The 14,050-nt window shown below is 39.2% G+C and overlaps 1 long non-coding RNA gene across 2 annotated transcripts in view; it reads right to left on the reverse strand.

The window, feature by feature from the left end:
• Positions 1-5,322: 5,322 nt before the first annotated feature.
• Positions 5,323-14,050, reverse strand: part of LOC138176436 (uncharacterized) — a 13,945-nt gene continuing 5,217 nt past the window's right edge. Inside the window, exons 1-8 of one of the 2 annotated variants that reach the window (XR_011172237.1) lie at positions 14,010-14,050; positions 12,691-13,467; positions 12,378-12,433; positions 11,725-11,801; positions 11,333-11,600; positions 10,910-11,022; positions 9,794-9,843; positions 5,323-5,987 (exon numbers count right to left, since the gene is read on the reverse strand). This is a non-coding gene — a long non-coding RNA (uncharacterized lncRNA). The remainder of the gene's footprint in view (positions 5,988-9,793; positions 9,844-10,909; positions 11,023-11,332; positions 11,601-11,724; positions 11,802-12,377; positions 12,434-12,690; positions 13,468-14,009) is intronic. The other variant, XR_011172238.1, reaches the window with a different exon arrangement.

Consider the following 14,050-nt stretch of genomic DNA (forward strand, 5'->3'; position numbering starts at 1 on the left):
GACCAATTCAAGAGATCTTAAATTTTATAACCTGTTTTCTTTGGAAATCGGATAATTGTGCTAAGATTGTATGCTCTGTTATTTAAACATTTCTTATTATTGACTTCTCTGCTTGAAGGTGTTTCTGCAGGTCCAATTACAAATGCATGAGGGAGGATCCAAAGTAATGGGTTCAGTGTTCATTTGATTAGGTCCTTCTCCTCCTTCCTGAGGGACCTGTTTTGCACTGCATGCCTTTGTCTCCTGGTTTATTTCAGTTTTCTCTTGGCCTGAACCATCACCAAGAAGGAGCTCAGTGATATCACTTTCTGCCTTTTCTGAGGGTAGGAATAAACAAAGGGCGCCTGGCAGCTGGGACCCTCTATCTCTGTGTGGTGGCTCTAAGAGGGAGGGAGGAAAATAGAGCACATTCTTCAGAAAGGTGAAAGTAAGATAAAATCGCAATATGGAAACCTCTCAGCTTTATAATATAAGTTTTGGCTCATTGTTTAGAATCCTGAAAAGGATTCAGAAAGACCTGAATTAAAATTCAGCCACAGACAATAATTAGGTGTATGACCCTGAACCTCTCTTTGCTTCAAGTTTCCTCTTGTATAAATATGGATGAGAGGAACATCTAGCTCACAGAGTTATTTTAGAATTAAAATGTGATTCTTTTTGTGAAGGATTTTGATCTGTTATTCAGTCATTCACTTGGATTGGACTCATTGTGAACCCACTTGGGGTTTCCTTGGCAAAGATACTGGCATTATTCCTTTTCCAACTCATTTAACAGATGAGGAAACTGGGGCAAACAGGGTTAAGTGACTTCACTAAGTCACACAGCTAGATAGTGTCTGTGGCCTAATTTAAACTCAGGTCTTCCTGATTGCAGGCCTGGCCCTCTATCCAGTGGGCCATCTAGCTGCTGACAATCTTTCTTATGGTAGTTTGTAAATATTAGCTATTATCCTTCTCTCTCTGACATTCTGGGTTCTTAAGAACACTCCTCATTCTCTCATTCCCTGAAGGAAGGGCTCTCCTATGTCTCATATCTCTTTGGTTAGAGCTGCCGTCCCAACTCTAACATTCTTTTCTCTATGGCAACTACCTGCCAAGCCATTCTATGTTTAAAGGTTTTGAAGAGTCTCCTCATTCTATTTTTTTTATTAGTCCCTCTCTAAATTCACTGTGGGTATATTAACAACAATGGTGAGTTAAAATAACAAAGTTGGTGCCTTTCAAACTTTATTAAATTTACAGTATTCAAATAAAACTAATTCAATCCATGTATTTCAACAAATGGTGATATCGATATCATACTTAGGTGATCACTTAGCTATATAGAAATATTTTATTCACCTCACTTTTAAAAGAAACTTTTCTTGTAATATCTTTTCTCCTGGGCTTCACCTTCACCGAAGTGTTCATTTTAATACTGTTAAAATAAAATTTGAAAAATAAAATTTGAGTACTAACCAGCAAGTATATTTCATATTTATTTTTCTTAAATTTTCACATCTCCTTAAATTAACTCACTGAATACAGAAAATATGCATTTTTCTTAAAAACTGCTTTCCATCTATATTTTTGAATCTGTACTGGATGACTACTCTCAGCTCACAAAATATGCAGTTAAAAGAAACAGAGATTAAATTCCTGGAAAGGGGATCGTGTCAGATCATGCCAGAAGGACATGAAATCAAAACCAACCTCAGATATTAAAAAGGTTTGTGATCTTGGGCTATACACTAAACCTCTCTTTTCCTCCATTTCTTCATATATAAAATGGGGATTCCAGAATAAATGAGCTCACATGATTTTTTTAAGGCTAATAGGACATCATAGTTGTCAGGGCTTTTTGACAATCCTAAGGAACATTATAAATGAGAACTATTTTCTATGTTCTGAGAGTCCTTCCATCTCTGACAATCTGGGGTCTTAAGGACCAGCCCATTTCTCCCCTACTAAGTAGTAAGAGCTCTCTTCTGTTAGATATCCCTGCTTCTCAGTGCCCTCCCAGCTCCCACTTTCTCTTCTCCAAGGCAAATCCCAGTACATCCATTTCCTCTTTTAAAGTCTCAAACAGTCCTGACATTCAATGTTCTAAACACCTCCCCCCCCCCAATCTTTCAATAGGCTTGGCTTTGGTTTATTTTGGTACCTTTGTTGAAACTCTCTGCATGTGCATATCATCAATACAGCGATTAAAGACTAAGAAGTCTACTTCAAATCGTTTCAAATTTCTAGTAATTTCTTAAATATGAATTCATTCCATTAGTTGCCAAGAATGGTAACATCAATACTATACTTAACTTGATCACCTCTTCATGTGAAATGAGTTATATTTGGCCACATGATTTTTCAGACAAATACCAGACATTCCCCTTTGATCTTTCTCCTGGGCTTCACAGGTAAGGGCTTGAATATTAAATCATCCTCAATGTGTTGACTTCAATATTATTGAAATAAAGGTGCTTATGATATTGTTAGTACAATTTATAATTTAATTTTATTAAATTATCATGTATCTTTTTACCATAAGCCACTGAATAGAGAAAATCAATTAATTGATGTACAATTGTTCATCTATTGTGAGCTCCCAAGATAGGCAGCTGGGTAGTGTGTGGCTTAGACTTGTGGAAAGGGATTCATAAGGATATAAACTCAAAACCAGTCTTAGAAAAGGAATAGGTTTGTGACCCTCATGTATTCACTGAACCTCTCTTTGACTTGATTTCCTCATATATCAAAATGGGATGATAGGAGCACGTAGTTGGCAGGGGTGATTTAAAGTTCAAATCAGATTATATTTATCAAGGTTTTAGAAAATCTAATACACAATATACATATGAGTAATTATCTATCTATATTAGATGGAAATCTATGAATCTATCTATCTATCTATCTATCTATCTATCTATCTATCTATCTATCTATCTATCCAAACACACACACACACACACACACACACACACACACACACACACACGCATTCTCAGGGTCCTTCCACCACTGACATTCTGGGGTTTAACAACACTCCTAGGTCTTCCATTATCTATAGGAAGGACTCATTTATGTCTCTTAGCCCTTCTTCTCAATGCCCTTCCACATCTAACATTCTCTTCTCTAAGGCATCTTAGGCCCAACCTTCTCATGTATAAAGGACTCTAAGGGTTTCATCATTGCAATTTCAAAGGTCCTCCCTTATTTTAACAGCCTTGACTTCATTTTCTTTTTGAGTCATTTTCTCTAAATTTGATATATATTTGTGTTAATGATCCAGTGATAGTGATGGAAAACTAAAAGGTTGGTACATTTGAAACTGTTTGCCATTTTTAATAATTTTTCAATATGAATTCATCCCATTTATTTCACCAAATGGGCTTACTTGATCTCCAGCTTGTATGGAATTATTTTTGTTCTTCCTCATTTTATTTTCCTTTTTAATTGTTTCTTTTTGCTTTTTGGAGGGGGAAGGGCAGGGCAATTGGGGTTAAGTGACTTGTCACATGGCTATTAAGTGTTAAGTGTCTAAGGCTGGATTTGAACTCAGGTCCTCCTGAATTCAGGGCCAGTGGTCTATTCACTGCATCTTCCTCATTTTCAAAGCAAATTGCCAGGCCCCCTCATCTTTTCTCCTGGGATTCAAGATTAAGGACCCGAGTATGAATTTAGAACATCCCAACAGTGCTGATTTCAATACTGTTGCAATAAAAGTTGTGTTTCATATCATAATCAGGTTTCCTGTTTATTCTTCTCACATTATCATGTATGCCTATACTTTAAACTACTGAACACAGAAAACATAAATTAAGAAGCAAAAGTGACTTCTCGACTAACTTATTTTGTGAGTGTGGGTTGGATGGCCCCTCTCAGCTCACAAGACAAGCAGTTAGATGGCACAGGGCCTATGTCCCTGGAAAGGGAGTCCAAAAGACTTGAATTCCAATCTAGACTCAAATATTAATTCAATTAGTGACCCTGGACTCTCATTCACTGAACTACCCTTTGCCTCAGTTTTCTCCTGCATAAAATGGGGATGACAGGGGCACCTAGGTCATGAAACAGTTTTAAGGATCAAATGAGATAATATTTCTCAAGGATTTTGGTAATCTTAAGGTGCCTTATAAATGTGATCTACTATCATATTCTGAGGGCTCTTCCATCTCTGACAATCTGGGGGCATCAGGCCACTCCTAGCTCTCCCCTTCCCTATAGTAAGGGCTCTCCTATGGCTGATATTCCTGTTTCCCAATACCTTTCCAGATCCACCATTCTCTATTGCAGCTCCCACCACCTAAAATCTGTCTTTGTAGATCTCTCAATGTCTTGATGTAAGGGACCACTTCCTATCAGAATATCTAAACAGTGTTGATTTCAATATATGAAATAAAAGCTATTTATCAAATCAGGATATTTTAAAATTTATTCTACCATTTAAGTATTTTATTAAATTAAAATTAAAATTTTAAATTAAATATTTACTATTTAAGATCATACTTATCTTTAGTTTAATCCACTGAATACAGAACAAAATACATTTAAAAAATGCTTCTCGTTGATTTTGTGTTCCTGTGTAAGTATATGTGTGCTGAAATAAAGTCTATTTACCATACCACAATTATGTTTAGTTTATGTTTTAAAAATTATGCTATCCCTTCCCATACATTGTGGTAATTAACAGCAATAGATAGATAGATAGATGATAGATAGATAGATAGATAGATAGATAGAGATAAATGTATACATAAATAAATTGGTGAAAAAAGCAGACTATCCTGAGTGTTTTCCCATTTTCTAGGACCCCCACCAGTACTGAGGATAGAGAGATCACAGGCTCAGGACTTCATACCTTAGCCCTAGGATCAGAAAAGGCTGCATGTGCATCCACCCTCAGACACAGACTAGGTCTGTGACCCTGGGCCATCCCTTGAGTTTTATGACCCTCACTGCCCTCTCCTCTAAATTGAGGAGTGACATTGACAGCTAGTTGGCTGCTTTCTGATGAGGATAACATGAGCTAGTGTTTGGAAAGATCTTTTCCATCCTCTTCTAGGACGTTAGAGGTCACTCTGACTTCCCTTGTTCTATGGGTTCTTCTCCCTCTGATCGCCCTCCATTAGGTATACTCCCACCTCCAACATTCTCTTCTCTATGGTAGCTCCAAGCCCATTCTCTGCATATTCTCAGGTCTCTACAAGTCCTGCCATTTCACATTCTAAGGCCTCACCCTCTTGTGACAGGCTAGGCTTCGTTGTCTTCTGAGTAGACCTATTTTATTCAAAATTACCTGTTTCTGTGTCTTAGAAATGCAAAGGTTTACAAAGACAAGGAGGCTCCTTCAAATTCTCTCCAAATTAAGCCTTTAATGTTATGAATAAAATAAGCACTGCAACTCAGACTGCTGCTGGAATTGCTGGGGAAGCAGGTGATGCTTAGTTACTGGATGAGGTGGCAAAGTCTGAGTCCACTGGGAAAGTGGAGGCTGAGTCTACTGATGGGGTTATTGGGGCATCTCAAGCTACTTTTGGGGCTGCCAGGGGTGTGACTGGGACTGCTCCTGGGGCTGCTGTTGGAGCTCGCTGAGCTTGGCCATTTGACCACTTGGGGCAGTTGGAGGGGGAGTTGTCACAGGGAGATGAATCGGGGTTGCCCTGTTCTCATTCCTTCTTGGGTAATGTACCACAGACTTGACAGTTTGTATTGCATTGCCACCTGGCCACATGGACTCTTATGCATCTTGAGACCATGGAGGGGTCAGTACAGCCTCCCCTCCTTGGACAGGGTCAGGTCTGTGACCATCATCTGGGCCAGTTCCTTCTCTGGTCTCTGGCTGGAGCATGTAGGTATCCCCAGGCTGGCTGGACAGAAGGTAGGGCTGTCTGGATAGCAGGCATGGCTGGTTGTAGGACTGGGTCCTGCCTTCTCTGATCTGTACAGCTCTGGTCTGGCTGGATTGTAGGAGAGTCACCGCCTGGACGTCTGTCTTCTCTCTTCTTTAGTACCTGGTTGGACAATAAGGGTTTTAGAGGGAGTGGGGAAAGTCTGCCCTGTGGTCTAGACTCTGAATGAATGGGGCAGGTTAGCTCTGGGCTCCCAGACAAGCTGCACCTAGTATAGACACACATCTTATGCAACAATTAAACAAAAAATGTCTGCCTAACCACCCAGAGCAAGCAACCAGCTTTGGAGAAAGGGCATAAAAATTTTGGCCCCAAGTCATGGCTGATTCATTAGTAGAGAGTAATGGAAAGCCTGGATGTGGATTCTGTCAGACCCACCCCTTTTCTTCCCTTACCTAAGTCTCAGTTGTCCTACTATCTGGAAGGGGTGATTAGCAATAAAGTGAAAAATGCTGGAGGGGATGTGGAAAAATAGGCACACTAATGCATTATTGGTGCAGTTGTGAAGTGATCCATCCATTCTGGAGAATAATTAGGAACTAAAAGCAAATGGCTATAAAACTGTTCATATCCTTTGACCCCAGCAATACCACTACTAGCTTTGTATACTAAATAGATCAAAGAAAAGGAAAAAGGAACTCTATGTACAAAAATATTTATAGAAACTCTTTTTGTGGTGGCAAAGCACTGGAAATTGAGGGGATACCCATCAATTGGGGAAGTGCTGAACAAGTTGTATATAATTATGATAGGAAATTGTGCTATAAGAAATGGCAAACAGGATGCTTTCAGAAAAACTTGTAAAGACTTATATGAACTGATGCAAAGTGAGGTGAGCAGAAGCAGGAGAACATTGTACACAGTAACAGCATTATTGTAATAAAGATCAATGTGAAATGATCAACTGTGATAGATAGCCACCCTGAACGATACAGCAATGCACAGTCCCAAAGGACTTATGATGAAAAAGTCTATCTACATTCAGAAATAAAATTGATGAACTCTTGAGTGCATATAGAAGCATATTTTTCGCTTTATTTTTCTTGTTTTTTTTAATATGCCTCATATGAAAATGTCTTGTATAACTCCACATGTATAAATGGTATCATATTGCTCCCCTTTCTCAGTTATTATGGGAGAGATCTGAGAAAAGGAGAGAAAGCATTTTCATTGATTTCTGTACCTTTTTCCAGAGAGGATTTCTCTTCCTCTCTTGGCCATTCTCTCTCTCTCTCTCTCTCTCTCTCTCTCTCTCTCTCTCTCTCTGTATATATATATATATATATATATATATATATACCCTCCATTCTCTGGTTCATGAACCTTTAATTTTCTAGTCTCTATCTCTTTTCTCTGTATTCCTCACAAAAAAAAATGTTTTTGAGGTATCCAATCTGGGCTCTGCTTCCTACAAGTTCCTTCCACTGCCTTGTAGAGCTTGCCTTGGAGATTCTCCTTTTCCAGTTTGTGTCATTCTCAGAATAATAACAATTCCTACAGGTGACAAGGAAGAGAGTGTCCTATTAAAAGGAAAATTCTTTGTTCAGGTTTTCACTCTGATTAACTAGGCAAAACTCAGGAAGAAGAAAATTAAAAGGAGTTTATTAAAAGTACATGTAGGGAGTAACATGTTGACTAGCTGATCACTAAGACACCAGTCAGAGATTCAAGAAGGAGCCAGCTTATGTCAATAACTTTCAGAACAAGATAAAGACAGTTCAGATAGGTCCACATTAGCAAAAGGGGACGGGACATTGTATCTCAGCTCCTCCCCAACTGCCAGCACATGCTGGGTAGTGGGTGACATCCTATGTGAGGGATAGCAGATAACAATACAAAAGGTGAAGACTGGCAGATGCCTCCTCCAAATAGCAATTGACAAGCAGGATTGGGAACTGAGTCAGCCCAGCTTTCTATAATTCCTCCATTTGCTGCTAACCATATATATGGTGCAGCAGCACAACTGGTTTCATCTCACTCCTCTTTCCTTAACTGCATCATCCTAATCTCTGCTGTTCCAGCCATATCAATCTGAACAAGCATCAGTAACTATAAATTAGCAGACTTAAAATAAGAAACATGTGGACTGTAGTCATGAGGTTCATCATAATCCAATGTCATATTATGTCATACTCAATGTCATAAATTCAAATAAACTTAGTTACAGAGCCATAATCTCATATATCCCCCAAGGAGACAAACCTTGTATGTTAACTAAGGCAGGTTACAGATCAAGCTATTCACAGGTCTCATCATGTACTAAATTTTAGAAAGAAGATTTACATATCAGCAAGGTCACCAAGAAAACTTCGTAAATATCAACCATGAAACAAAAGATCAAAGCAATACAATAATGATCATCAATATCATATAGTGTTTTTCATATTCCAGGCACAGTTATAAGCACTTTATAATCATGTCATTCTTACAACAACCCTGGGAGGTGCTATTATTTAATTTTCTCCTTTACAGATTGGGAAACTAAGGTAAAGAGAGGTGAAGACATTTGCAGAGTCAATAAATTTCTGAGACTGGATTTTTTGACTCAGGATTTCCTGATCCATGTTTTTTCCAGCATTTTTTTCTTCTGCCTTGATGACAAATAACAAATGCATTTTTGTCTTATGTTCTGATTTACCATAATTATCCTAATAGGAGACACATTTCACTATAAATGAGGTCACATGATGATTTAGTTTAAGGACCAAATCTAATCTGGATTTTTCCTCACTAATAGTAATGTGTAAGTTTCAATTCATCCAAGGACCATTTACTGCTATCCCTTTAAATTATATGGCCAGTTACTTTCAGTTGCTCTACTGACAAAGATTTAAAGCAACAATCTTGCATTTTTGCCTCTCTTTTAGAATCCATGAAACTTTTCTGAAACAGAAATTGCAAACATAGCCTCTGTTATGCAGTCGTAAAATTATCATTGCATATTCCTGACCAAATGACTAATGGTTTGCTATCTCCAAGTAATTCGATATCATCATGAATAACCAATTACAATTCCTCAAATCTTTCCTCACTTCTCTTTCCAAATTCCTACAACCCTTACTTTCAAGCCCTCTGTTTATACTGTCAATGTAAATGAAACTACAACTTTTCTTAACTTCCTACCCATTTCCTCTTATCCCTAACTTGGTTAAACTTAATCTCCTTTCCTTCAAGGTGAGATTGAAGCACTTCACAACTGCCGCTGTCATATTTCTCTCATATTCTGACCAGACACTTCCCTTACCAATCATATCCCAGATTATCTAGAGAAATAATCCTCAAGGTGCTGACTTTTTTTTTCTTCTCTTTATCTTGCCTTCTCCTTCAATTTGGCCACAGTCAGAAAGGGAGAGATTGTCCTTTTTTACATTTATGTTTAAAGCCTTGAAAGGTCTACTTCAGCCTTACTAACAAGTATTCCTAGTACTTACCTAGTAACCTCCCCAATTGCTATTTCAGGGTCTCTTTCAAAAGCACTGAAAATCTCTGGTTTGCCTAGCCTAGAGATCTTCAAATTACATTTACAATGTTCATGTGACTGAATTCAGTACCCAAGGACTCATCTTTTATTTGGCCAAAATGTGATTTTTTTTTCTTTTTTTCCCCATAATGTCCCCATGCGCTACCTATCCTCATTGCTCAGTTGTAGACATATATGGCAGGATGTTTCCCAAGCTATTACAACTTGTCTACCCTGGTGGCCCCTTGAAAATTCACTCCTCTCTCTTTTTTTTTTTTTTTTTGCTTTTTTGGAGGACAGTTGGGGTTAAGTGACTTGCCCAAAGTCACATGGCTAGTAAGTGTGTCAAGTGTCTGAGGCCGGATTTGAACTCAGATCCTCCTGATTCTAGGGCCAGTGTGCCACCTAGCTGCCCCTCCTCCCTCTTTCTGTATGGACATTTACTTACCTGCCTCTTCCTAGTCATCCTTTTGCCTTTCCTTCTGACTTCTCTTCTTCCTGCACAAAGGGAAAATAATTTGGATTTGGGATTGTATTTCTCCTTTTTTCTCTCCTGAATTTTGGGGAGCTAAACTCTCTGCCACTTCACTTAGCTGCTAGAGCAAGCCCACTATCAGGCAATGCTTGGTTGCAGCCTGGGGAATGCGGGGAATAGGCCCACTCACAGTGATAACCATTGATAGAAGCCCCCCCCCCCAAATTCCTGGTGGTAATCCATTTGTTAAAAGGAATATTCTTATTTTATGCTTTCCCCCCATTAATGAGGTAAAACTCAGGGAAAATAAAACAATGAAAAGGAGTTTATTAAAAGTACATCAAGGTAGCAACACATTGACAGGCTGATTACTAGAGATGGAGTCAGCTTTTGTTGAAAACTTTCATGATGAGATAAAGCCAATTCAAATAAGTTCCCATCAGCAAAAGGGGCTGAGATATTGCATCTCAGCTGCTCCCCAATTGCCAACAGGTAACCTAATGCTTAAGGGATAGAAGGAAACATAAAATTACAAATTGTTTGATGCCTTTCCCAATAGAGCCTCTCTTAACAGAGTCTCCCCCAACAGTGATTGACAAGCAGAACTGTAGTCATAATGAAAAAATGCTTTAAATCATTATTGATTACGGAAATGCAAATTAAAACAACTGTGAGGTACTCACGCATATAAGATTGGCAAATATGACAGAAAAGGAAAACTAAAATGGGGGAAGGGATGTGGGAAGTTATGGACACTAACAATTTTTGTGGAGTTGTGAACTGATTCAACCATTCTGGAGAGCAATTTGGAACTAAGCCCAAAGGGATATAAAATTGTGCATACCCTTTGACCCAGCTATACTACTACTAGGTCTGTACCCCAAAGACGTTAAAAAAGGGGGAAAGGAACTCTTTGTACAAAAATATTTAGATCAGTTCTTTTTGTGGAGCAAAAAATTGGGAATTGAGGAGATGTCCATCAACTGGGGAAGACTGAACAAGTTTTGTTACATGATTGAGATATGGGATCCAACTGTGTTAGAAGAAATCTAAAATAGGATGCTTTCAGAAAAACTTGGAAAGACTTACCTCAGCTGATGCAAAGTGAAGTGAGCAAAGCCAGGGGAACATTGTACACCGTAACAGTTCAAGGACTCAAGATGAAAAGTGCTATCCACTTCCAGAGAAAGAACTGATGGAATCTGAATAAAGATCGAATCATAATATTTTACTTTATTTTTCTTGCTTTAATTTTGCAACATGGATAATATAGAACTATGTTTTGCATGATTTCACATGTATAATTGGTATAATATTTTTATGATCCCAATGGATGGGAGAAAAGAATATTCAGAACTCAAACTTTAAACAAAATGTCTAAATTAAATAAACAATAATATTTTTTTCAAAAACCAAGAACAAATTGGACCCCAAGAAGAAACATGATGGTCAACAGCAAAAAGTCTTAGAGACATGGACATAGAAACAGGAAAGACCAATCAGGAATCCCACCTAAGCCACTTAAGATAAGTGTCATCCTGGCAAAGTCCCCTTCCACATCTTAGCATCATTTAATCCTTCTGCCACTTGGACTACAAAGAGTATCAACATCAGAAGTCTTTTGCCGTGTCAGAGGAGATAACATGCACGCACTGTACTCCATAATTGATAGTTGTCATAGTTGTTTGTTTCTGGTTTTATAGTTGAAGATATTATTGTCTTTTTTGTGGGTGTTGTTCTTGTGATTAATCTTGAACAGAAAGGAATAGTCTTGGCACACCTGGAGTACAAGAATGGAATCTGTCCATTACATTATGGGGAAACATTTAAGCAAAGCTAAACACCACCCCCAGTGGCTATCTTCATTTGTTTCTCCCCAAAGAAAAGGAATTGAAGAGACTTACTTTCAAAGGGAAGAGGGAAGGCTACATGAGGAAATTTGTAGAGGGTGACTCCTCAGATCTTCCAGGATATTACAATCCTAGGAATAAGAAGTGCAAAAGGATGTGATGCCACTGGGACTTAGGGGAAAAGATAAGGTGAGACTGACTGTGACTAAGAGAAAAAGAGCTAGAAAGACTGACTGTGTGTGTGGCCCTGCACATCTTCCAGCTATCTGGCATTCCAAGTAATTGCAACTTACTGTCTGGCAGATTCCACTGGATGGAACCAGGAGAATGGAAATGAAAATAAAGAATAAAGAATGACCCAGGTAGAGAGCACACTCAAGGCAGTGCCCACTGGCCTGCATCTAGGGTCACCAAAGCAGGAGTCCTAGTGTATACATCAGACATATTCTTTGGAATATTGATTTGAAATATGATTTGAAAATCCTGTGACCCTTACTCATCCAATAAAGGGCCCCTGAAAAGGCCTAGAATTCTATCTATGTGGACCCTGAATTTTTAGGGTACTGTAGGACGGCAAGAATGGACACATATGTAGCAGGGGAGGAAAAATGAATGGCTGAACTGCAAATGCCCACATTGCTAAGAGGCCCCAACCTGACATGCATGGTCAGGAAGCCTGGACTTTACATCTCAATTCAGCCACTTACCAGACACATTAAGAGGGCCGAGTCACGTGACCTCACTCCTCCTCAGCTTCTCTGACCTGCAAAATTAGAACAACAAAAGCAGTTTGCTCTGAGGTTCAACAGGCACACATGATTTAGCACTTGCTACATGCAAGGGAGTACTTCCCTTTTCTTATTACTGATGTGAATGAGCACTTCCAAGGAAAGATATGTCAGGAGTGCAGGGGAAGTATTTCAAACGTCCATCCATAGGGAAACTCCCTGGCTTTCCCTGACTTAGGCCCCAGACCTAACCTATTCAAATTTTGAAACAAAAGTAAATCTGGAAATTCACCTCTGAAAAGAAACAGTGACCTTGTCAAAATGAAATTTGTCCACAAGGAGAGGGTTGCTCATCTCTTCCTCAGAATAACCCTGGAACCAATCAATAGTGAAATAAGGTTAATATTAAGGAACTGGGAGGTTTCTACCTCTCAGGAGGTAAGTGGGCAGGAGGCAAGAAGGTGAAAGTGACATTTGAGGGAGGCCCTAGAGTCTGATCCAAGCCTGCAAGAATTTTTGCCACTAGCAACGTGTATTTCTTTGCCACCCTTGAATAAAGTAGGATGAAGGAAAATGAAATATCAAAACGGAAACATAAAAAGGAGGGGGAAAATATGTATGGCCATGTCTTCCACTTAGTATTATTTAATTCCTCAGTCAAATGGACTTCCAAAAGCATTGGAATCAGAGGTCTGTTGTTGGCTCAAAGGAGATAACATATACACACTGTACTCCTTCAATGATACTTGCTGTCCTTGTTTCTGATTTGGTAGGTGAAGTGATTATTATTGCTGTTTTTGGTTGCTGTTGTCATTGTGATTAATCCTGGACAGAAAGAAAAACATCTGGCACACCTGCAGTGGGCAGAAGAACAGAATCTGTGCAGCACATTATAGCAGATCCCATTAGTCAAGGCCCATTGCCAATCCCAAAGGCAGCAAGCCATCATCCATTTTTGACAAAAGATAAAGGAAGCTAAGAGACTCACATATGAAAGGGAAGAGGGATGGTGGCCTGAGGACATTTGTGAACCAGAGGGCCACTTTTCAAATCTTCCAGGTATCTCCATCTTAGGAAGGAGAAATAAAGAAATGATATTAAGCCTTGGAGACTAACAGGAAAAAAAGTTAAAGACCTGACTGCGTGGGTGACCCTGCACATCATCCAGGTGCTGGCATCCCAACTATTTGAAATTTATTTTCTTGCTGACTCCATTCCATAGAGCCAGGAGAACAGAAACTACGAAGAAGAATAAAATGGTGACCAGTGTAGAGGAATGTCTCTGTCCTGTGGCCTCCATCTGTACCCTCCCAAGCAGAGGTTGCAATGCACATGTTCCCTCACATTCATTCAATTAGGCCTTGGTTAAGCAAAGGGCCTTACTCTCCTCACTTGTCTGCTAAGGAGCTGTCAAATAGAGGACCTTTGAATAGCCCCGTACTTCTAGCTATGTGGGCACTGAATTTTTAGGGAAGTGAAGCACGGCAAGAATAAATATATATGGGAGGAAAGATGACTGACTGACTAGTAGGGGCCCAGATCATTAAGAGGCCCCATCATGACCTGCATAGTCAGGAAGCCTAGACTTCACATCTCAACTCAGCCACTTACCAGACAAGTCAAGAGGGCCAAGGCATGTGACCTGACTCATC

Source organism: Petaurus breviceps, unplaced genomic scaffold, assembly GCF_028583685.1.
Source record: "Petaurus breviceps papuanus isolate PSGF00001 unplaced genomic scaffold, PetGlider_PUasm1.0 89249, whole genome shotgun sequence".
Classification (NCBI taxonomy): domain Eukaryota; kingdom Metazoa; phylum Chordata; class Mammalia; order Diprotodontia; family Petauridae; genus Petaurus; species Petaurus breviceps.